At 45.4% G+C, this 20,965-nt stretch overlaps 1 long non-coding RNA gene across 1 annotated transcript; it reads right to left on the bottom strand.

Moving 5' to 3' along the window:
- Positions 1-2,374: 2,374 nt before the first annotated feature.
- LOC142309871 (uncharacterized) lies at positions 2,375-3,042 on the bottom strand. Its single transcript, XR_012754019.1, has 3 exons — positions 2,742-3,042; positions 2,545-2,604; positions 2,375-2,464 (listed from the first exon to the last, which is right to left on the bottom strand). It is a non-coding gene; the product is annotated as an uncharacterized LOC142309871 (long non-coding RNA).
- Between the last annotated feature and the right edge of the window lie 17,923 nt (positions 3,043-20,965).

Consider the following 20,965-nt stretch of genomic DNA (forward strand, 5'->3'; position numbering starts at 1 on the left):
AATGACATTTCATATCTTGTAGTACTAGTCTGCCCCTCCCATTAGTTTCCAGTGCATGTGTATCCCTGTGCCTGCTGCTCATGATATCTGAGTTTAACATCATTTTTATTGTTCCGCAGGATCGGTGTGAAGCTGTGCCAACAGCGACAGGTGGGGAAGATGAAATTGCCGGGACTTCCGAGGAGACAGCAGAAGCACCATTACCACGGCGGATCTCCTCAACCCGTAAAAGGCAGCCGAACAACACATCATCAACAGAACTTATGGATATGGTGAAGAAAATCCTGGAGCAGCACAGCAGACCATCCATTTGCGGATTTGCCCAGCTTACGGATGAAAGACTCCGTAAGCTGGATGACAAACAAAGAGGTCATGTAGAAAGGGTCATGCTGGAGGCCCTCAACAAGGCGGCATTGGGGAAACTGACAGACTCCTCAAAAGTGTGCGAAGTAGATCATCGACAACACGCTTCATGGGACCAAGTGCCATGGATGAGGATGGAGCCTCCACCACACCTCCAGCATGACCCCCCCGCACAGTATCCCATGTTCCCCCCAACGAACCAATTTTTCAGCCCACAGAGGCAACATTTAAATGACTCTAGTAACCAATACCAAAATTTATAGTTTTTGTTTTTTGTTATAATATTTATGCTGTTTTTGTTGTAGTTTAAGCAATGTTAGGGAATTGTAATAAAAAATGTCTTTGATTTCAAACTTTTGTACAGCTTTCATGAATTCTGCATAACATTATTCACGGGGTAAAGGGCTGGGTGGAGGTCAGGGCCGCCATCATGGCACAACTCTACAGATGCACATATATAATGTGTGTGTGTGGGTGTTTTTTTTTTTTAATTAAGAATGTTTTTGTGAGTTCTTTGTTTTAAAGCTGTGGTGGGGAACATAGTGCTCTCCCTGCTGCCTTATAGTGCTGTCACCTAATGCTCTCCGAGCTGCCTTCTAGTGCTGTCACTGTCAGTGCTGTTTGTGTTATGCCACCTACAGCTCTTTGTGCTGCCACCTATTGCTGTGTCGCCCAGGGATTGGGGGGGAAATGAGATCCTGGCCAAGGGGTTACTTCTGCAGGTATCCCGGTGTCGTGACCCGGTCTGTGATGTCAAGCTCCCAAAAAAGAGGGGGATTAGGTAGGGGGAATTGTCTGTCACGCCACCTGTGGGTTGCGTTGATAAGGTGGTGGCACCGCCACTGCCTCTGGGGACCGTGCCCGGGACTGATGGTGTGGGGCAGCTAGGTGGGATACCCTCCACGGGTAGGGGGATTTATAGTCCCAGGGCCCAATTGGGAGAGGTGGTTTGTAGAGTGACGGGTACAGTCCTCGCCTTGTACCGGGTGGTGCAGGAGTACTCACAGTATAAACCAATAACTAACCCGAGTCCAGTAATTAACCAAGTTGCTGGTAACTGGTGCCAACGGCCCGCTGCTCCTGCCCGAGGTATGTGTCTTCTTTTCACACTGGTCCGTACTGGGTCCCGACAGCTGGCACCCCTCTCCTGGTCCACTTCGGGTCCCACAAGAGGCTGGCCCATTACTGAGGCCGTGAGTACCACTCACCCCAGCCCCACACAGGGGCTGCTTATGTGACGCCCTGGACTAGCCAGGTGGTCTCAGAGGTAACATCACACACACACACACACCCTCCCCTGGACAGTCAAGATCATTGAAAAAAAAACAAAACCTTGTTGCCACTCTACAGTCTTGATGTCCTCCCGTTTTCGTGGGGAGGGGGTGAGTGGGGTCTGATTGGCTGGTGTGTGTTTGTGTGTGGGAACCTCCCCAAGGGAGAGTGAAATCAGCATCAAAAACATGTATGCAGACCTCTGTAACACCCTGGTTTTGCCAGGGCGGCACAGTGCTCTTTGTGCTGCCAACTACTGCTCAGGGTGATGTATATGCCCCATACTCTTAAGGGATGTATATGACGCAGCCTCTCCTGGGATGTATATGCCTCAGTGTTTCCTGTGATGTATATGCCCTAGCTTCTCCTGTGATGTGTATGCCCCCAGCCTCTCCAGACCAAGACAAACATGGAAATGTAGTGGTGAGAATCAAAATGATCAATATCACCGAACATCACAGTCTCTCCAGCCACCACTCTGGGGCTGATTTTATTAATTATTTTAACAAATATAGCCTGGTCGTGTTCAAGTTGATAATTTGGTGTGGCCCTCGTTGGTTGGTAGAAAATTCCAAATGGCCCCCGGCAGTAAAAAGGTTCCCAAACCCTGTTTGAAAGTTTTGTCCAAAAATGTAAACAACAGCGAAAATAAACTAGAAAGATTTATGTGAAATACAAAGCAAAAAAAAACATTTAAATCACAAACAGATTCACATTTAGTGGTGTTGTTGTTGGGCTGTCAAAAACTGCGTTAGCATCTCCCCATGACGCCGGATGGCTTCGGACAAACGCCGGTGTGAGTCCACCAGGTCCTGTACTGTGGGGATTTCTGTGGAGGGAATGGGAAAAGTTAACCATCCTTGTTCCAACATCGAACTGACAGGTATATGTTTTTTGTTGACCACTTACGGTTCTGGGGTTCATCACCTTCATCCTCTGAGGCGCTGACGGCCCAACCAGATCCTGTGGCTAGGGAACACAAATCAATTATTAGTACACGACAGCCCACCATCATTTTAACATAACATCCTTGTATCCTTTACAACTTGTAGGGACACCATGTTATGTGCATAAATTACAGGAAGGGTAGCCTGCACAAAACTCACCAACTGATGCGGGGGAGAAGGCATCGGTAGAATGCGAAGTATGAGGAGACAGGGTATAAGGTGGCGATGGGGTTGAAGGAAGAGATGGGGTTGCAGCAGGTGATGGGGTTGGAGAAGGAGAGGGTGTCCCAGCAGGTGCAGCAGGCGGAGGTGGTGGATCCGCAGCAGGAGATGGTGGAGCAGGCGGAGATGGTGGATCCGCAGCAGGAGATGGTGGAGCAGGCGGAGATGGTGGATCCGCAGCAGGAGATGGTGGAGCAGGCGGAGATGGTGGATCCGCAGCAGGAGATGGTGGAGATGGTGGAGCTGCCTGTGCAGCTGGAGGTGGTCCTAGGTATAGGAGAAAACTTTTATTGAGCGCATAACTCCAGGCCACCATGGCTTACGCCTACTTTACACCATACAATTCTGCATACGATATCGTATGTGATGTGACACGCCCCCATCTTATGTGCGACAACTTAAATTTGTTGACCATGTCGCACCTATGCTTTGTTCCTGTCACAAGTACTTACCCTTCTATACGACCATCCATACGGAAGAAGCGGGACGCAGGTAAGTTGCAGTTCATCATTCCCGGGGTGTCACTCACTGCGATGTGTGCTGCCTCGGGAACATTGAACAACCAGACGTTCAATTTTTAGTAATTGAACGACATGTATGCGATGGTTATTCGTTTAATCGTAATCGCATGTAGGTTTTACACACTACAATATCTCTAACGATGCCGGATGTGCATCACTTACAACGTGACCCCGCCGACACATCGGTAGATATATTGTAGCATGTAAAGCCCGTGTAAAGCCTGCTTTTTTACGTATGTTTGACAAACCTTTTTCTCGGGGTACCAGACACATGGGGACCACTTGCCTCAAAGCAGCAGACATGCTGCATTCATTGGAAAAACAAGGCACAAAAATCAATCACTTAAATTCTTCTATTTTATTCTGTTCTGTAAATAGTATAACATATGGCTTGTACTCAAGGCTTCTAATGTCACTCTGATATGCACCGAGATAACAATGATAATCAGGTCAATGGACAATACTCCAAACGCGATTACACAGCATGGTTTATTGGGAAATGGTTTTTGCAAAGACTGGCACAGTGTTGATCAAATGCTAATATATGCAAAGAGTAAATAATCCCATTATACCCCAGGAGCATTGAAGTTTTTAGGTATCTGAAATTTACCTATGATCAAGTTTGCATACCATACCTTTTACAAAGGATAATTAGCTCTTTTTCGCCACCTTGTCCCTCTGATATGCACACTAGATATCTTGGTATAATGTTATTATTTTCTTTGGAATATATTGCATTTGAACTACAATGTGCTTTCCAAACAACCTTGCTCTAATTGCGTTTGGAGCATTGTCCAGTCATCTGACTATCCTTCTTATCTCGGTGCATATCTGAGTGAGCAAGTTTAGAAGCCATATGTGTGTGTATATTTCTAGTGCATATGTTTCAGAAATAAATCCCCTCCTTTGGGTCCTCGCCAAACTACCTCATATTTTACACAATTGTATTATTATTCTTTGTAAATTTTATATAAATTAAGATTTTTTTTTTTATTTTAATGATTGGTCATTGGCATTTTGTGCCATGTTTTTTCAATTGTAATCACTGGGTTACCAGTGTCGGGGAAGAATATCCCAGTTAATGTCCATGTTATGAAAGTATGTATGCTGCATTCATTGCTGCACTTATGCATGCGTGGGGAGTGGGTGACAGGTCCTCGTTAACTCGTTCAGCACCCATGTGTTCTATTTTTTTTGTTTTACTGATTTTTTTCAATACCTTTCATTTTTCCACCAGACAGAACTTTTCAGATATTTCAGTCAATGTTCCCATATGTTTTCTGCGGGAACCTCACACCACTTTTTATTGCTGTAAGCTGCGTCCAACACCATTAAAGGGGGCTTTACACACTACGACATCGCAAATATAAGTCAATGGCATCACGGAATTCTTGACGCACATCCGGCCGCATTAGTGATGCCGTCTGTTGCGTGTGACTCCGATGAGCGATTTTGCATCGTTGTAAAAACGTGCAAAAACGCTAATCGGCGACATGGGTGTCCATTCTCAAAAATCGTTAATGCAGCAGTAACGAAGTTGTTCCTCGTTCCTGCGGCAGCACACATCGCTGCGTGTGACGCCACAGGAACGAGGAAGCTCCCCTTCCATGCCTCCCGGCCACATTGCGGAAGGAAGGAGGTGAGCGGGATGTTACGTCACGCTCATCTCCGCCCCTCCGCTGCTATTGGGCGGCGGTTCAGTGACGTGGCTGTGACGCCGCACGGACCGCCCCCTTAGAAAGGAGGCGGTTCGCCGGTCACAGCGACGTCGCCGGACAGGTAAGTATAGGTGACGGCTCTGGGCGATGTTGTGCGGCACGGGCAGCGATTTGCCCGTGTCGCTCAACAGATGGGGGCGGGTACCCACACTAGCGATATCGCGACCGATATCGCAGTGTGTAAAGTAGCCTGTAGGCCAGGGGTGGGCAATTAATGTTCCCATGGGGCCGCATGAGAAATTGGGATGGTTTTAGAGGGCCGGACTAATATAATTAACTCAGTTTTACCCAATACTGTATATAGCATATATACTATCCCTTCATACACAAACACTAAGTTACGGACCGTGTGACCCCTCGTGGCCCTGCACGCACACATATCCTTTTTTTCTCTGGCAGCACGGGTGTCACACGGATCGCACACTGATGTGATCTGTGTGACATCAGTGTGACAAATACCAGAGAAAACACGGGTCTTTTTAATAAAAAGATTTTCTATATTTACCTCTCTCCAGCGCTGCTGTCTCTGGCTCTGCTGCCTCCCGCTCCTTATCACTGGTAATTATACTCACTGAATATTCACTGCAGTGAGCAGCTGGAAGCAGGGACAGTGCTGGGGACCGCATCGCTGGGTGAGTATACAGGTGTGTGTGTATGTTGAGAACCTGGAAGCCGGAGCATCTCGGGGACTCGTCACAGTTCCCAATGAACTCTGATGAACCCATGAAGCTGTAGCGTGGGTGTCGCAGGATGGTCCTCAAAGTTCATTGGAAACTCTGATGACCTCCTGGAGGCCACTGTGCTTGCAGAATACTCACCTGTCCCTGCGGTGATGCCCTCAACGGTGCTGTGCCCGGTGCTGTCATCGCGATGCTCCGGCTTCCAGGTCCTGAGTGCGGTGAATAATCAATGAATGAGCAGTGGTCAGGAGCGGGAGGCAGCAGAGCTGAAGAAAGCAGGTAAATATGGAAAATCTTTTTATTTCACAGACTCGTGTTTTCGCCGGTACCTGACACATGTATGCAAACAGGTACCGGAGAAACGCAATCAGGCCCTGTAATGGCGGTATGGCGCTGCAGGGGGCGGGGAGAGAGCACGTGGTACCACTCGCAGTTATGGGCTTTTCTCTCTGCACGCACGCACACATACATACACACACACTATAGACATATATACACAAACAATCCCCATATACTACATCACTACACCCCCATATACACCTGTAATATACATCACTACACCCCTATATACACCTGTAATATACATCACTACACCCCTATATACACCTGTAATATACATCACTACACCCCTATATACACCTGTAATATACATCACTACACCCCTATATACACCTGTAATATACATCACTACACCCCTATATACACCTGTAATATACATCACTACACCCCTATATACACCTGTAATATACATCACTACACCCCTATATACACCTGTAATATACATCACTACACCCCTATATACACCTGTAATATACATCACTACACCCCTATATACACCTGTAATATACATCACTACACCCCTATATACACCTGTAATATACATCACTACACCCCTATATACACCTGTAATATACATCACTACACCCCTTTATACACCTGTAATATACATCACTACACCCGGGCTCCCGCTGACATCCTTCTTCTCTTGTACGGCTCCCCGCTGAGCTGCCTCCTCTCTCCGTACGGGGTCCGGCTGCTGCATCTTCTTCTCCTGCCGGGGCGGGAACTTTTCAAATTACACACACGCGCGCCGTACTGACGACATCAGGGCGCGTGCGTGTGTGTCACAGAGAAAGTGCCGGCAGGAAACAGAGGACAGATTCCTGCGTTCCGCTGCTGCACTGTGCGGTGCTGCAGTATCTGTTCTCTGTTCCCTGCCGGCACGCAGCGTGTGATGAGGGCAATCTGACCACGGGCCGCCCGGAGCCTGGAGCTCTGGATAACAGGTCAGATTGCCCTCATCAGTGACCAGCCAGCAAGGATGCCCGGAGCCAGGCGGGCCGGTCACAGAGAGTAGGCGGGCCGGATGTGGCCCGCGGGCCGCCCCTTGCCCAGGTATGCTCTAGGCCATAAAAGGTGATCCTACAATATATTTTTGGGGATATTATATTTAACATGTTTACTAAATGGTAACACCGATGTTTCGATCCATGATCCATGAACCATAAAGTCATGGGTTGTTCATGGGTAAACAAAACCGAACCGGACCAAAGCCGCTAAACAGCACTCACCATGACGCCTCTCGATGTCTGTTCGGATGCTGGCGAGGAGACTACTGGACTTATAGCGCAGGTCTGCCAGTTTCTTCCTGATTTGGGTTGTGGATCGCTCCACCCCAAATCTACGGGCCAGGCCTCTGCTAATTAGCCTCAGCACAGCCTGCTTGTGAAGCATGGGATGGTCATGCTCTGCCTCACAAAAATAATCTTTTTTGACCATCATTTTAATCAAATAACGAACCTCAACAGGCCCCCATGGAGAACTGCGACTCCTGGCCGCCATGTTCCCGCCTCTGAGCATTAACAGAACATGTACGCCGCCCAACAGACTTCAAAGGCGACGTGAGCAACGTCATCACGTCACGTTCTGAACAACGTCGCAGTAGCGATCCCGCTAGCGGTCTCGTTGTCAACGAGCCGCTCGAACCGCGTCACAGTAGCGTTCCCGTTCGTGAAACTAGCGGTCTGAAAAAAGCTAGCACAGAGTCACAGTAGCGTTCCCTTCGTGAAACTAGCGGTCTGAATAAAGCTAGCACAGAGTCACAGTAGCGTTCCCGTCTGCGATCCCGGATGTAACCGAGTCAGACAGCAAAAGGCATAGATAGCACTTAAATCTTTGATTTATGTTTGTGTATTGGATTTTTGTATTATGGAATTATGGAATGGAAAGTTATGGAATATTCTTGTACATAGGGGCAATATTATAGTAGTTATATTCTTGTACATAGGGGGCAGTATTAAAGTAGTTATATTCTTGTGCATAGGGGCAGTATTAAAGTAGTTATATTCTTGTGCATAGGGGCAGTATTATAGTAGTTATATTCTTGTGCATAGGGGCAGTATTATAGTAGTTATATTCTTGTGCATAGGGGCAGTATTATAGTAGTTATATTCTTGTACATAGGGGGCAGTATTTAAGTAGTTATATTCTTGTGCATAGGGGCAGTATTAAAGTAGTTATATTCTTGTGCATAGGGGCAGTATTATAGTAGTTATATTCTTGTGCATAGGGGCAGTATTATAGTAGTTATATTCTTGTGCATAGGGGCAGTATTATAGTAGTTATATTCTTGTACATAGGGGGCAGTATTTAAGTAGTTATATTCTTGTGCATAGGGGCAGTATTAAAGTAGTTATATTCTTGTGCATAGGTGGCAGTATTATAGTAGTTATATTCTTGTGCATAGGGGCAGTATTATAGTAGTTATATTCTTGTACATAGGGGCAGTATTATAGTAGTTATATTCTTGTACATAGGGGCAGTATTATAGTAGTTATATTCTTGTGCATAGGGGCAGTATTATAGTAGTTAAATTCTTGTACATAGGGGCAGTATTATAGTAGTTATATTCTTGTACCTTGGGGCAGTATTATAGTAGTTATATTCTCGTGCATAGGGGCAGTATTATAGTAGTTATATTCTTGTGCATAGGGGCAGTATTATAGTAGTTATATTCTTGTGCATAGGGGCAGTATTATAGTAGTTATATTCTTGTACATAGGGGGCAGTATTAAAGTAGTTATATTCTTGTGCATAGGGGCAGTATTAAAGTAGTTATATTCTTGTGCATAGGGGCAGTATTATAGTAGTTATATTCTTGTGCATAGGGGCAGTATTATAGTAGTTATATTCTTGTGCATAGGGGCAGTATTATAGTAGTTATAATCTTGTACATAGGGGCAGTATTTAAGTAGTTATATTCTTGTGCATAAGGGCAGTATTAAAGTAGTTATATTCTTGTGCATAGGTGGCAGTATTATAGTAGTTATATTCTTGTGCATAGGGGCAGTATTATAGTAGTTATATTCTTGTACATAGGGGCAGTATTATAGTAGTTATATTCTTGTACATAGGGGCAGTATTATAGTAGTTATATTCTTGTGCATAGGGGCAGTATTATAGTAGTTAAATTCTTGTACAGAGGGGCAGTATTATAGTAGTTATATTCTTGTACATAGGGACAGTATTATAGTAGTTATATTCTTGTGCATAGGGGCAGTATTATAGTAGTTATATTCTTGTGCATAGGGACAGTATTATAGTAGTTATATTCTTGTGCATAGGGGCAGTATTATAGTAGTTATATTCTTGTACATAGGGGGCAGTATTAAAGTAGTTATATTCTTGTGCATAGGGGCAGTATTAAAGTAGTTATATTCTTGTGCATAGGGGCAGTATTATAGTAGTTATATTCTTGTGCATAGGGGCAGTATTATAGTAGTTATATTCTTGTGCATAGGGGCAGTATTATAGTAGTTATAATCTTGTACATAGGGGGCAGTATTTAAGTAGTTATATTCTTGTGCATAGGGGCAGTATTAAAGTAGTTATATTCTTGTGCATAGGTGGCAGTATTATAGTAGTTATATTCTTGTGCATAGGGGCAGTATTATAGTAGTTATATTCTTGTACATAGGGGCAGTATTATAGTAGTTATATTCTTGTACATAGGGGCAGTATTATAGTAGTTATATTCTTGTGCATAGGGGCAGTATTATAGTAGTTAAATTCTTGGACATAGGGGCAGTATTATAGTAGTTATATTCTTGTACATAGGGACAGTATTATAGTAGTTATATTCTTGTGCATAGGGGCAGTATTATAGTAGTTATATTCTTGTGCATAGGGGCAGTATTATAGTAGTTATATTCTTGTGCATAGGGGCAGTATTATAGTAGTTATATTCTTGTACATAGGGGGCAGTATTTAAGTAGTTATATTCTTGTGCATAGGGGCAGTATTAAAGTAGTTATATTCTTGTACATAGGGGCAGTATTATAGTAGTTATATTCTTGTGCATAGGGGCAGTATTATAGTAGTTATATTCTTGTGCATAGGGGCAGTATTATAGTAGTTATATTCTTGTACATAGGGGGCAGTATTTAAGTAGTTATATTCTTGTGCATAGGGGCAGTATTAAAGTAGTTATATTCTTGTGCATAGGTGGCAGTATTACAGTAGTTATATTCTTGTGCATAGGGGCAGTATTATAGTAGTTATATTCTTGTACATAGGGGCAGTATTATAGTAGTTATATTCTTGTACATAGGGGCAGTATTATAGTAGTTATATTCTTGTGCATAGGGGCAGTATTATAGTAGTTAAATTCTTGTACATAGGGGCAGTATTATAGTAGTTATATTCTTGTACATAGGGGCAGTATTATAGTAGTTATATTCTCGTGCATAGGGGCAGTATTATAGTAGTTATATTCTTGTGCATAGGGGCAGTATTATAGTAGTTATATTCTTGTGCATAGGGGCAGTATTATAGTAGTTATATTCTTGTACATAGGGGGCAGTATTTAAGTAGTTATATTCTTGTGCATAGGGGCAGTATTAAAGTAGTTGTATTCTTGTGCATAGGTGGCAGTATTATAGTAGTTATATTCTTGTGCATAGGGGCAGTATTATAGTAGTTATATTCTTGTACATAGGGGCAGTATTATAGTAGTTATATTCTTGTACATAGGGGCAGTATTATAGTAGTTATATTCTTGTGCATAGGGGCAGTATTATAGTAGTTAAATTCTTGTACATAGGGGCAGTATTATAGTAGTTATATTCTTGTACATAGGGGCAGTATTATAGTAGTTATATTCTTGTGCATAGGGGCAGTATGATAGTAGTTATATTCTTGTGCATAGGGGCAGTATTATAGTAGTTTTATTCTTGTACATCGGGGCAGGTGGGACACCACCGCTGCTGTTGTGGGGCACCCAGGGGAGAGGTAGTGGCAGCTGGATGTTAACCCCTCCGTGGGTAGGGATGGTTGTCCCGGGGCCCAATGTCTTTTTGCTGGGTATAGCAATGGCATAAAGTGTTAGTGGTATCATTTTGATTTACAAATCTATTATGGGAAGGAGAATAGAGAGGACATGGGATTATACTCGATGGGGTATCGGTACAGAGGACCTAAATGGTTGTTGGTACAAATGACAGTCAATGTAATAAAAGTCATCAACCATAATAGTATATATAACATTTTATTGAACAAATGCAAACATTATAAAATTCAGAAAGATTAAAATAAAACGGACAACAAAAATATATTATTAAAAAAACAGTATAGACAGCAAAATGCTCAGTAGGCCTCTATAACATCTGTTGCTGCCAACTTACAGCACCAGGACCGTTAAAATATTGGCAGTAGTTTTCTCGGCAGGCCTTCGCATCATCCTTGTTTCTGCCATGTATGACCGGTTGAAGGCCTGCGATTGCGGGAGCGTTAGCACGCCACTCACCAAGAACCACTTCCCCATTTGTTGGTTCCACAGAGTCCACGAAACCAGGCGGACTGTACGCATTTACATCTTGACGACGAAGGAAGTTGTGCAGCGTGCAAAAGGCCAAAACAACAGAGTCTATTGATTGTAGCTTTAGGTTAATCGGAGTGTGGAAAAGTCTGAAGCGGTTGGCCATGATCCCGAAGGCATTTTCTACTACCCGACGTGCCCTTGACAAGCGGTAATTGAAAATGCGTCTTTCCTGCGTAAGAGCGTTTTGTGGAAACGGTTTCAGAAGATTGGCATGAAGCGGGAAGGCTTCATCGCCGACAAAAACAAAATTAAGGTTTCCTGTGGTCTCAGAGTTGGGTGGCAAGTGCAGGGCACCGTTCTGCAAATGCTCACCAAATGCTGTGTGCTCCAAAACACCACCATCAGAAACCCTGCCGTTCATGCCAACATCGACATTTATGAATTCATAGTTTGCATTAACAAGGGCCATCATTATGAGGCTGAAATAGCCCTTGTAATTGTAGAAATAGGATCCGCTGTTCCGTGGTTGCGTGATGCGCACATGTTTTCCATCCAAAGCCCCACCACAGTTTGGGAACTGCCAGAGCTGCTCAAAATCCTTGGCAATTTTTTTCCATGCCTCCACTGTTTTAGGAAACTGATTATTGCTGCGTAGACTGCGAACAATTGCATTACATGTCTCAGGAATTATTACGCTGAGCAGGGACCTTGAAACAGCAGCAGAAAAATGCAAGTCTTGGAGGGAGCGTCCTGTGGCCAGGAATCGCAGTGTGACTGCCAATCTTTCATCTGTGGGGACGGAAGCACGCATCTTTGTATCCTTCCGTTGAATGAGTGGCGTAACTCTTTCCAGTAACAGTTTGAAGGATTCCTCTGACATCCGCAGATAGTTGCGGAAATCATGAGGATCCTTCTCCTGCAGCTCTCTTATAAGTTGCATGTGTGAGAATTCGGACCTCCTCTGCAGCCACTCTCTGGTCCACATGCGACGCTTTCGCTTTGAACGCCTCTCTAGCATCCGTGCCTCATCTTGTCGCCGAGCTTCCTCCACCAGCATTGCAGCAACTACAACAGCACACTGCATATCATCCATGATGTGCAAACTGCAAAAATAAAACGAAATAAGAGAATTTTCAACAATATGTATGTATATTCCTATATACCGGAATATAAAAGCTAAAATACTTCCAGCTATGTAAATAAATTAATATAACAACTATAATACTGCCCCCTATATACAAGAATATAAGTACTATAATACTGCCCCCTATATACAACAATATAACAACTATAAAACTGCCCACTATATACAAGAATCTAAGTACTATAATACTGCCCCCTATATACAAGAATATAAGTACTATAATACTGCCCCCTATATGCAACAATATAACAACTATAATACTGCCCCCTATATCCAAGAATATAACTACTATAATACTGACCCAGAATACAACTATAATATTGCCCACTATATCCAAGAATATAACTACTGCTCCCTGTGTATAAGAATATAAATATTATAATATTGGTTCCCTAAGTACAAGAATTCAAGTAGTACAATACTGTTCCCGTATACAAAAGTACTATCCTATATACAACAATTTCAAAGCATACCTACCTTTTCAATCACAAGGTCTGATAAGAGGTCTGATGAAAGATCCAGAAAACACGACACACTAGCGACGCCAGACAGAGAATGTACTTCGTAGAACAAAAAATGGATGTAATCACAGTGACGCCTTCGGCAAGGTACCCAATCGGAACGCTGTTGTAACCACCAATCGGAGTCGTAGGGGCGTTGCAAAATAGACCACAAAACATGCCCTTATCCTACCTTCAGTCCTACGTCACTGTTTTCAGCGTCGTAGCGATGGTCGCTGCTGTGGTGTCAAACACAAGGATGCAGCGCTTATCAGCATGGCGCAGCGGGATAACAGCGATCAAAAAATGACCTGGAACATTCAGGAGCGAGCAGCGATTTCGCAGCAGGGGTCTGATCGTTGTTATGTGTCACACACAGCGACGTCGCTGTTGAGGTCGCTGCTACGTCACAGAATATGGTGACGTTGCAGCAACGTCGTTGTCGTCGTCGTTATGTGTGACACCAGCTTTAGTGTGACAGGGCCTTTAACTATTCTATTCACAGCATGCGATCTGATCTGATAGTGCTAATCCAGCAAGTCACTATCCTAATCAAGCCCTAATCAATATGCACATTTGTGTTGCCACACTCCGAGCATAATAGAAGCAAGGGATACATTTCAAATGACAGTTTAACATAGATATCTATGAACTGAAATAAAACTAAGGCTATGTGCGCACACTGCATTTTTTGACGCTGCGTTTTTGTGCGTTTTTGGCCGCTAAAAACGCACAAAAACGCACCTGCGTCGAAAAAACCCGGCAAAAAACGCACGCGTTTTGCCGCGATTTGGTGCGGTTTTTTGCTGCGTTTTGCTGCATTTTTGCTCACTGCGTCCTTATGCGTTTTTTATCAGTGAACAAAAAAAAAGGTCTGATGTCATTTCCTTCTTCAATGTGTTCTTCATTCTCCACTAGTGTATGCAGAAGAGCAGACAGCTGCAGAACTACAAGGCTCAGCATACTCCATCCAATAGTGTATGCAGGAGAGCAGACAGCAGCTGCAGAACTACAAGGCTCAGCATGCTCCATCCAGGACTGTATGCTTGAGGGAGAGTCAGGGGGAGCAGACCTACAAGGCTCAGCATCCTCTATCCAATAGTGTATGCAGGAGAGCAGACAGCAGCTGTCGAACTACAAGGCTCAGCATCCTCCTTCCAGGACTGTATGCAGGATTTCTTTGCCCCCCCAAACAAAAAAAATGACGTGGGCTTCGCCATATTTTTGTATGCTAGCCGGGTACAGCAGGCAGGTACGGGCTGCCCCCAACCCCCAGCTGCCTATTTGTACCTGGCTGGGAACCAAAAATATAGGGAAGCCCTTTTTTTTTAAATTATTTCATGAATTTCATGAAATAATTTAAAAAAAAAATGACGTGAGCTTCGCCCAATTTTTGAGTCCAGCCGGGTACAACTAGGCAGCTGGGGATTGGAATCCACAGTGCAGGGTGCCCATGCTTTCTGGGCACCCCCGCTGTGAATTGCAGTCCCGCAGCCACCCCAGAAAATGGCGCTTTCATAGAAGCGCCATCTTCTGGCGCTGTATCCAACTCTTCCAGCTGCCCTGATGCCGGGTGGCTCGCCGGGTAATAATGGGGTTAGGGCTAGCTGTATAGCTGGCCCTAAGCCCGAAATTCATGGTGTCACGCCAATATTAGACATGGCCACCATGAATTTCTAGTAAGGATAAAAAAAAAACACAACACACAGAAAAATATTTTTATTAGAAATAAAACACAACACAATTAGTGACTCCATCTTTATTGAAATAAAGAACCCCCCCTCCGCAGTAATCCTGGGTCAGGGTCCCGCGCCGTCCAATCCGGATCCAATATCATCTGATCGGTTTGCTGGAAGGCAAAGCGATCAGATGATGTGTCAGGATCAAGTGCCTGAATCACATGACACAGCAGCTGATTGTATAAAAGCTGATTATACAATCAGCTGATGCATCAGTGCAAAAAAAAAAAAAAAATACTCACTTATGTGCTGATTACCGGCAGCTCCTGCAGCGATGGGGCGGGAGTCTGATCCCGTCCGATCGCTGCAGCAGCTGCCGGTAATCAGGGATGAAGTCTCCTGACGCATCCGCTGATACCGGCCGGGCGCCCGCGTCACCGCGATACTTACAATCACCTGATGCGTCAGGTGACTGCATCAGGTGATCCATCGCCAGGTCCTGCATCCATCGGAGGTTTCCCGGCTGTCTGCACACAGCCGGAGCGGGGGTGGCGGTACCGGGAGGAGGAGCTGGGAGCGGGCATGGCACCGGGAGTCTGCAGACAGGTGAGTATAACTTTTTTTTTTTTTCTACTGTTAACTTTTGTTTTCGCAGCCGCTTCCACCTCCCGCCCAGACATGGCGCCGCACGGCAGCATACATGCACAGGACGGGAGGTGGAAGCGACGGTGACGGTACCGGGAGGATTCACGCTTCTGTATATACTGACAGAAGGAATCCTCTTCCTGTACACGTCACTTTACTACCCACCTCCTGCGTTTATAGCTGCGTTTTTGGTCTTAGAAACGCACCAAAACGCACCAAAACGCAGCTATTTGCGTTTCTCATTGCGTCTTTCAACATCCCATTGAACTCAATGGATGAAAAGCGCAGTGAAAAACGCGGGAATAATTGACATGCTGCGTTTTTGTGGCACCACAAAAACGCAGCTGAAAAAAAACAGATGTGTGCGGACAGCAAAAATGAAAACTCATAGACTTTGCTGGGGAAACAAAGTCCTGCAGTTTTGAGGCCAAAAACGCACCCGAAAAACGCGCAAAAACGCCGCGAAAAACGCACTGTGCGCACAAGTGGCTTTTGCTTAGTATAAATTGCAACTTATACTTATAACTTATACCTTACTTATGTTGACACAGTCTAAAATCACGAAAATCGGCTTTTTTAAACAATATAAATTCACTATAATAGAAAATTTGTATAAAAATGGATGAATTGAGTTTATCTGTATTTAGAAATAGTCGTGAAAAATATGGTTAATTAATCGTATATGCATATAAAATGGCATTTAATTTGAGAATATTCATTCTTAATCTGAATTTCATAAAATGTAATACAAATGGAAATTAAAAAATATAGAAAAATGAATGTATATGTATGTTTGCATGTGCAGATATATGTGTGTATATATATATATATATATATATATATATATATATATATATATATATGTATGTGTATATATATGCATATGCCCTTGTGTATGTATATGTGCACATATATATTGGTGTATTATAATCAGTATCATAGAATATACATTTAAACCCAGTCCAGAAATTTAAAGAAATTTATTATTTTCTTGTATTATATAAAAAAAAATATATTTTTCATGAAAGCAATACTTTTAACATGTATGTCTGGTGCTCAAGTAATTTAAACACTTGTGTTGTCAATCAGTAATTGTATATAAACCTTGTTGTGCTGCCCTCCCAGCATCATGATTAAGGGTGATTGTTTCACCTGAAACGCATAGTGCTGTGCTGGTCATGTCATCCGTTGTCTGCATGCTAAAATAAAGACCATGGCTTTCCTCGCCTGACGAGCTGGATGTTCCTTCTTTCTTCTTATTACAATATCGGGCTGTGGCAGTGCCTGTTCGTGCTCCAGGGAGAGGCCAGGAGTGTACACGGTGAGCTGATATACATAAATTGGATTTCTTTCGGTGGGTCAAAGTTTCCTGCTGGCATAAGAAATTACCCTTTCTTTTCCATCTTGTACCTGAGATAATACTGCTCCTAGGCCTACATTACTTGCGTCAGTGTACAGGACAAATGGTAGGTTATAATCAGACAATATTTCCTCACCAGTCAGAGCTGTCTTCATCCGTTGGAAGGAATCTTCTTGCTCTTTTCTCCATAACAATGACGGTTCTGACTTTCTTCGTTTAGTTTGGCCTACCAGTAGGTCTTGTAAAGGTGCTGCCATTTTTGTATAGCCCCTTATAAATCTCCGGTAATGTCCTACCAAACCCAGGAACTGGCGTACTTCTCTGACGGTGGTTGGTCTCTGCCAATCTTTGATAGCTGCTATCTTCTCCGGATATAGTGCTATTCCATCTGCGCTAACTACATGTCCAAGATATTGGACTTTTGGTTTCAGCAGGTGTCATTTTGATCTTTTAAGCTTCATTCCATATCTATCTATCTATCTATCTATCTATCTATCTATCCATCCCTCTATCTATCTATCTGTAACGGGGGCCGGGGGCGCCTTAGGGGGTGTAGTCGGGTCCCCTCGCCTTGTGGGCCGCAGGCTGAACCCCGGCCCGGCCGTTACTTGCAAAACAGGTGTCTTGTTGGGGCAGAATGTGGATGCATGGGGCCCATTCATGACAGTGTTCTTTCTGTGCTCTCCAGCTCCTTCTTCACTTCCAGGAAAGAGACAATTGCAGGCAGCGGGTAAACCAAACACCGATTTATTAAACAAAGCTTCCATCTTTTTGTTTGCAGCAGGTTTACTTTAGTACGTTACAAGTTACAGGTCCTTTTCTATAAAAACGGTTTCCTTTTTCTCTACGGGCACTTTCCTTTGCCTGCAGGGGACATATGTTAACCCCCTAGTAGCTGCGCTCTAACCCGGATTTACTGTAGGGCAGATCCAGCACACACTACCGGCTCTGGATAAGTTCTCACCTCTCCACTTCTTTGTCAGGGCACTAACCTTCGCCTGCAGGGGCCACTTGTTATCCCCCTGATAGCTGCACTCCACTCTAGTACACACCACCGGCTCCGAACTAGTCCCAACTCTTCCACCGTTTCTCATGGGTTTCCTTTGCTTTCTAGCCAAGAGTACTCACTCAGGCTGACTGCCTCGTCTCACTCCCACACTCTGCCCCGTCACCTCAGACCGAGCTTGCTCGCCTCTCACATCTCACTGCACACTGGACTCTGCATTCAGAACCCTTCCTTCCCCACCTAGGCTGCCCTGCCCCTTCCTTCCCTGCCACTGTTACCAGGGGAACCACTGCTCTACACTGGCACCTAGTGGGGAAACAGTTTATGACAGGTAACATTTTACCGTCAACATTTACAATTTGCCACCATACTACTGTGGCGTTTTCAGGGGGGAAAAACCGCTCCTTCACTACCAGGGGTCCGACTACCCCTTACATTCCTCCCCTCTTTAACCTCAGCCTCCTGGCGAGGTTCGTACCTGCAAAACAACACATGTAGGAAAACACAATACTTAAAACACACAGACTGGCACACAAGTTTGGTGCCCGGAGTCCCTCCAGGGAAGCTCCCGGTCTTAGTCGCACATCTGCCCAGAGGCCCTCCTCAGGCGCTCCCGGTCTTAGCTGACCTTCTGCCCGGAGGCTATTTCCAAGCGCTCCCGGTCTTTGAGTGGGCAGAAAACAACAGGACAACAAGATTCCTTCTTAACAGTCACGGAAGGAGTCCACGAACAGTTCTGCAGTAAGCTCCTCCCAGGTTCAGTACTTTTAACGTTGCTTGAGCTGTAACATTCAACGGCTCCTAACAGCACCGGCTCCCAACAACAAACAGACGTCTCTTCCGGATGACCACCTCTTCACGCTGGGTGGTATGCACGCAGCCATTCGGCCTGCTGGGCCCTCACATGGTCGGAGAGGGACTGTCCAGGTAAGCGGGGTAGCCTACGAAACGGCTCATAACCCGGTGGCTCCGGTACTTCCTTCTCCGGTTCAGGCCCTTCAGCCTCCTGCGGGGGTGAGGGGGTAGCTAGACGGGACCGCAGTGGGCTGCCGACAACAACTACCGGGTGCGACACCATACTCTGATGTATCACCAGTAATGCCGATGCTTCTCTTGGCTTGTCTCCAGCCGTAGGTTCGGCGGCCACTTTTGGCGCGACCGTCGGGGTACTCTTCAGCCCACAGGCTTCAGCGAGCGCTTGCTTATGCTGAGCGCGAAACGCTCTGTTCTCCATTCTGCTTGGTCCAGGTATTGGAGTTTGCTTCTTCTTCCACTGCCGGGGTTGCAATCGCGCCGGGGAAGGTGGAGGCGGTTCTTCTTTTCCCACTTCTGCCCATACTCCGCCCCCGGCCTCATGCACCAGGTCGGCACAGCGTTTGCGACGCCTCTTCTTTCTTGCGGCGCCACCCACGTCTCTAGACCTCTGCAGTATCTTGGGGCAAGCACCTCCCCTCTTTGGGCGGTGCACTCCGGGCTTCTTCCTTACAGGCCAGCCCAGCGCTTTTCGTTTGGTGCCCACTTTTCGCGCCTTCACTAAATCCATGAGGACGGCCGCCATCTTGCCGCCATCTTGTGGCCTGTTCAGTACATCAGGCACCACTTGGTCATCTTCACAGTTTCTGGTCGGGGTCTCTCGCATGCGAGCCCGATCCTGCCGACTACGCCAAAATGTAACGGGGGCCGATGGCGCCTCAGGGGGTGTAGTCGGGTCCCCTCGCCTTGTGGGCCGCAGGCTGAACCCCGGCCCGGCCGTTACTTGCAAAACAGGTGTCTTGTTGGGGCAGAGTGTGGATGCATGGGGCCCATTCATGACAGCGTTCTTTCTGTGCTCTCCAGCTCCTTCTTCACTTCCAGGAAAGAGACAATTGCAGGCAGCGGGTAAACCAAACACCGATTTATTAAACAAAGCTTCCATCTTTTTGTTTGCAGCAGGTTTACTTTAGTACGTTACAAGTTACAGGTCCTTTTCTATAAAAACGGTTTCCTTTTTCTCTACGGGCACTTTCCTTTGCCTGCAGGGGACATATGTTAACCCCCTAGTAGCTGCGCTCTAACCCAGATTTACTGTAGGGCAGATCCAGCACACACTACCAGCTCTGGATAAGTTCTCACCTCTCCACTTCTTTGTCAGGGCACTAACCTTCGCCTGCAGGGGCCACTTGTTATCCCCCTGATAGCTGCACTCCACTCTAGTACACACCACCGGCTCCGAACTAGTCCCAACTCTTCCACCGTTTCTCATGGGTTTCCTCTGCTTTCTAGCCAAGAGTACTCACTCAGGCTGACTGCCTCGTCTCACTCCCACACTCTGCCCCGTCACCTCAGACCGAGCTTGCTCGCCTCTCACATCTCACTGCACACTGGACTCTGCATTCAGAACCCTTCCTTCCCCACCTAGGCTGCCCTGCCCCTTCCTTCCCTGCCACTGTTACCAGGGGAACCACTGCTCTACACTGGCACCTAGTGGGGAAACAGTTTATGACAGGTAACATTTTACCATCAACATTTACAATTTGCTACCATACTACTGTGGCATTTTCAGGGGGGAAAAACCGCTCCTTCACTACCAGGGGTCCGACTACCCCTTACATATCTATCTATCCATCTATCCATCTATCCATCTATCCATCCATCTATCTATGATTCTATCTATCTATCTATGATTCTATCTATCTACCCATCTATCCATCTATCCATGTATCTATCTATCTATCCATCTATCCATCTATCCATCTATCTATCTATCTATCTATCTATCTATCTATCTATCATCTTTCTATCTATCTATCTATCTATCTATCCATCCCTCTATCTATCCATCTATCCATCTATCCATCTATCCATCCATCTATCAATGATTCTATCTACCTATCTATGATTCTATCTATCTACCCATCAATCCATCTATCTGTCACGCTCCCCGGGTCCTCTGCTCCGCTCCCCGGCTCACCTGCCACGCTCCCCGCTCTCCAGCCTCCAGTGCCCGCGCTTCCCAAGCCTCCTGGTCCCCGCTCCCGGCGCCCGTCGGCTTCCCAGTCCCTGGTCGGCTCTGCTGCGTCCTCCTCTCAGCTTCCTGCCCTGGCTTCTGGC

Source organism: Anomaloglossus baeobatrachus, chromosome 5 (assembly GCF_048569485.1).
Source record: "Anomaloglossus baeobatrachus isolate aAnoBae1 chromosome 5, aAnoBae1.hap1, whole genome shotgun sequence".
Taxonomy (NCBI): Eukaryota; Metazoa; Chordata; class Amphibia; order Anura; family Aromobatidae; genus Anomaloglossus; species Anomaloglossus baeobatrachus.